We start from the raw sequence: 4,741 nt of genomic DNA, 5'->3' as shown, positions 1-4,741 counted from the left end.
AGACTTAGCACTCCCTCTGATTTGCTTAGTCTTTAGTTCTCCAGGCAGATCTGTATAAAGGGAAAGAGGAGGGGAAAATGATGGAATAGAGATGAGATCGAGTCTTCTGATATTGAGAGAGGTCCTTGGACCCGAGCCTTGGTCCTTGTGATCTTCTGACCCATAATCACCTACCAACAGGACTGGACTGAAGAAACTCCTCCCCTCAAGAAGCAGTCTTTTGTTTATTTGTTTTACAAAGCTTGGTGCTGCTAAGGCCATAAATGCTACTAGTTTTAGTAGTTTAGAACATAAAAGGAAAAAAAGGGCTTAATGCATTGTAATCTTACAGTGCTATTGCTCTCAAAGACAAAACAGAGAGCTGGTCAATTTATCCTTGCTTTACTGAATACCTATTAAGTAAAGCATTGCATCTTCTGCAAAAACACAACCAACCAGACCTGTCTAATGAGACAGCAAACAGAATCAAATGTGATCATGTATGAGAAAGTTCTTGATAAACAAGAAAACCCTTGGTTATTTGCCAAGACATTATCAGTTGTTGCTATTAAGTAATTATTGATATTGGAGAGTGACTGCTTTTCCAACCTTCTGCCAACCAACAGTTAATCAATTTCGCTTAACTCGTCAGTGTTTAAAGAATGTGTCCAGTCAAGGACATACAGATACTTCACAAAAGAAACACAATGACCAATAAATGTGAAAAAGATATTTGACATCATTAGTCTCAAAGGTATGTACATTGAAATGAGGTACTATTTGCCATCTGCGGAACTGGGGAAAATGTAAGAAAAAATCCCCTCAGTGAAGATGTGGGGAAGGGGCACATTTTGTCTTCCTGATGGAAAAATAGTTGGCACAATCTTTCTGATGGTTAACCTGAGAATATAAAGCCAAGGCCTCAATATGCCTGACACCCTTAACCCAGTAAGAAAGCACATGAGCAAAGTTTTCACAATGAACTGTTCACTGAAGCGAAATACCGCCAATAGCCTCAATGCCCAATGCTAAGAAATTGTTAAAATACATTACACTGGAAGGCTGAGGTGGAAGAATCGCCTGAGCCCAGCAGGTCAAGGCTGCGGTGGCCGCGAGCATGCCACTGCACTCCAGCCTGGGCAACAGAGTGAGACTCTAACTAAAAACAACAACAACAATAGTACACGTAATTTTTTCATATAATAGAATACATTTAGCCATTACAATGATATACATGGTAAGTATTGACCTGAAATGTCATAATTGTTAATACTGTTAACTGAAAATAAGCAAGTTATAAAATGGTGTGATCCCATTTTATATATAAAAAAAAGAATTAATCTCTCTATATATGTGCAAAAAGAAAAACAATGGACAAGTCCTCAAAGGCATTCCATCAAGGAATTAACACTGTTAACCTCTAGCTAGTGGAGCAATAGATATTTCATTTTCTTTTTGTTTACCTGTGCTAACTTTCCAATACTAAACATATTGCTTCTAGAATAGGAATAAAATTATTTTAAAAAAGGACAGAAGAAACTCTCAAGAAACAAGCACTTACACATGTTTTAGAATGATTTTATTCAGCAGGTTTTGGTGGACATTTTCTGGAAAGTGCCAGAATCGCCTCAGCAGACGACAAGTCACAGAATGCTCCAGTCTGGTGAGATGGTGCAGAGCTGGGAGCAGCTGCAGGACAGGGGGCCGCCCTGTAGCTGCAGCAGAAGCAGGACCAGTGCGGGGCTCCATCCTTCCAACTGCTGCACACCCCGTGGTCATTCGACCACGTCACCTGAGTCCAGAGGCCTCCACGGCATATGCTGATGCCTATATTTTGGCCCTCCTCAGAGTTCGCCTGTTGCCTTAGAAGACAAAGGAAGCTGCCTGACCTAGGAAGTTGCCAACTTGCCAGAAACTCTCTACTTGAGGACAGAGGGTTAATACATCCCATTGTCTTCTGCTTGAGAATCTGACCTTCAGTTAACTTTCCAGTGCTGTTTCCCTGGTAACCTGAGAGCAGTGAAAAGTCAGCTGTGTTCCTAGGCAACACTGCCTCTGTCCAAAGCCTCAGGATTGAGAGGGCTGCATAAACACCTGGGGAGTGTAGCTTTGGACTTCCCTGAGTATGGCTGCAGGCTCCTGAAACTGTGCTCACTGACCTGTGACGAGAGATACTGGCTCTTGTGGAGTGTGGGTTTTGAAGCTAGGGTGGTAGGTGTCTTATGTCCTTGACCCTAAGCTGTCACCTGGGAGGGCAAAGAGAGCCGACAACTCCTGGCTGGCTGTGTGGTCTTCTCCAGGAAAGAGGATTGTCAACTCTGCCCTGCTAAACACTAATGGACCCTGTAGCTTAGAAGTGTGAGTGCGGCTTATGGTCATCTTATGACTGGAATAATACTTAGCTGAGCCAAATAAACTCTCTGGAGGTAACTGTTTCTCTACAGCAGAGCTTTCTCTGATATCACTGGAGATTGCTTGCCTGCAGATGGACACAACCAATGAGGGGTGGGTGTCAGTAGACAAATGCCCTAGCCTTCCTGCCTTTCAGGGGAAAAATTCTGAGATGTGCTCTTCTTGGCTTCTTACGGGATCCCCAGATTGAAGCCCAGTCTTCCATAGCAGTAATAACTCATCAACATAATTTCATTGGCTTGCCTTCCTTCCCTATTTGATTTTCCCCATTTCCTCTTTTGTGTTTTCTAGAATCATCTCCCAAATAACTACCTTCACCCAAGTTCTTGCCTCACGGTGGACTTTTGGAGGAACACAAACTACATCTCCAGTTCACTTTCATAATCTTCTGCCTTCTACTTTTCTACAACCAATTTGAATAAGCTTCAAAGCTCCAGATTTAAAAAATAATGACATAGGCCCATATGGATGTCAAAACTCCTGTTTTAGAAACATATTTGCCTTGGAAAGATAAGACTAACACTGCTGCTTAACTTAATATAAGTCACTCACTCATTCCCCTTGGCCATCTGCTGAGATCAGGCGAGTGAAGAGACAGGGACCTTCTGTGGGACAGAGAGAGGAGCAGGGAGTGAGGTATGCAAAGAAGCCCTGAGGAAGCCCAATGGACCCAGCAGCTCATCCTCCCAAATCTCGCTCAGCACTTGAAGCTTCTGCCCAAAGATCCCTAAAAAGTCCATCCCAAGCTATCCAGCTGACAACTTACAGACAGCAAGTTACAGGTTGGGAAAGAATCACAAAAAGGTTGACTTTTGTCCACATTGTCTATCTACTAAGTCTGAAAAGAAAATGGTCAGGAGCTCTGATTTGGGGTATACTTCTCCCAACCATATCTCACTTATCAAAGTTTGCTATAATGTCAACAGACATTTTGGGGGAGTATTTTCCTTGGATATGTCAATGGCTGGGAAACCATGAAAAAGACTAACAATTTAAGAGGGCCAGTGACCAGAGGTCATTTCTGATCACAATTGCTCCACCTCCTACTGGGTCATAGACAAGCTGGAACACATAATATCCAGGAACTTTTTCAAGCCAAGGCCTAAGGTAGAAAAGCTCTATTAACAGCTGTCTGACAACATCTTTCAAAAAGGCCTATACATTAGTTCACAGGAGGAAAAACAGACTCTGAAAACACGTGTTTTTTAATAATATTGTCTTGGCCATTGCATGACTCCTTTGAGACTTAAGATTTAAAGGCATTTAAAACACTTTAGTTTATGGGCAAGAGTTGCGTTTCTCCCTATTCTTTCTGCTGACCCTGAGCACTATACAGAAGACAAACATAAGAAGACTCAGGAAGGGAAAGAGGAGGAGGTAGGTCTTCCAGGAACCTCAGGGTCTAAAGGATGACATGATGGTGAGCTCCCTGCTTTTGTTTTGCCTCATAGCCCAGACTTGTGCAGAAGAGGGTGGCTTGGAAATGACAATGGGTGTGGGGGCACAAAAAATAGGCTCCAACAGATGCCTGGTCTCTCTAGCCAAAGGACCAAGAGAGGGGTAGCCTCATGAGACAGAAAACCTTTAGAACAGAACTGTTCTGCTGCAGCCAAACATCACGTGTTTAAGGGTGGCTCCATCCTCACCTATGTCAACAAAGGTGAGGGAAATTCTAGACTTGAGTGAGAAGCCTTGTGAGGCTGTGGTGAGGTATCTTAACACCCTGCTGGGATCCTGTCAGAGAAGGCCAAGTTAGGAGCTGATAACAAGTTCCAGCACCCTGTGGTGCTAGTGGAGATCACATACAGTCAGAGCTTCCACCCCGACCCAGTAGTGAGAAGGAATCCCTGCTTTCAGGTGTCCATGAAGGCAAGTTGGGAGCCTGGGTGCCTAGCTCCAGCTGGTAGTAAAAGTGTGACAGATCCTTCCCCCGCCTAAGCAGTATCAGAGAAAGCCAGCTGAAACATAAAATTTAAACAAGATCCAAACTCAGAACAGAATATGGAAATATCTAGGTTTCAACTGAAAATCATTTGTCAAACCAAGAACCAGAAAGATATCAAATTGAATGAAAAAAAATCTGTAGCTGTCAATGCCAAGATGACATATGTTAAAATTATTGAAAAAAGAATCTAAAGCAGTCAGGATAAAAACGATTCAAAAAGTAATTTAAAAAATGCTTGAAACAAATTTAAAAAATAATCTCAATCGAGAAATAGAAAATATAAAGAAGAGCAAAATGCAGTTTCAGAACTGAAAACTACAATACAGTAACCAACATAAAAAGCTGAGTAGATGAGCACAGCACTAAAATGGAAACAACAGAGAGAAAACAGACTGAAAATAATGA

The sequence above is a fragment of the Carlito syrichta genome, unplaced genomic scaffold (assembly GCF_000164805.1).
Source record: "Carlito syrichta isolate Samal-C Ts95f unplaced genomic scaffold, Tarsius_syrichta-2.0.1 Scaffold315126, whole genome shotgun sequence".
In the NCBI taxonomy this organism is placed as follows: Eukaryota; Metazoa; Chordata; class Mammalia; order Primates; family Tarsiidae; genus Carlito; species Carlito syrichta.
Note: the sequence above shows the minus strand (reverse complement) of the source record.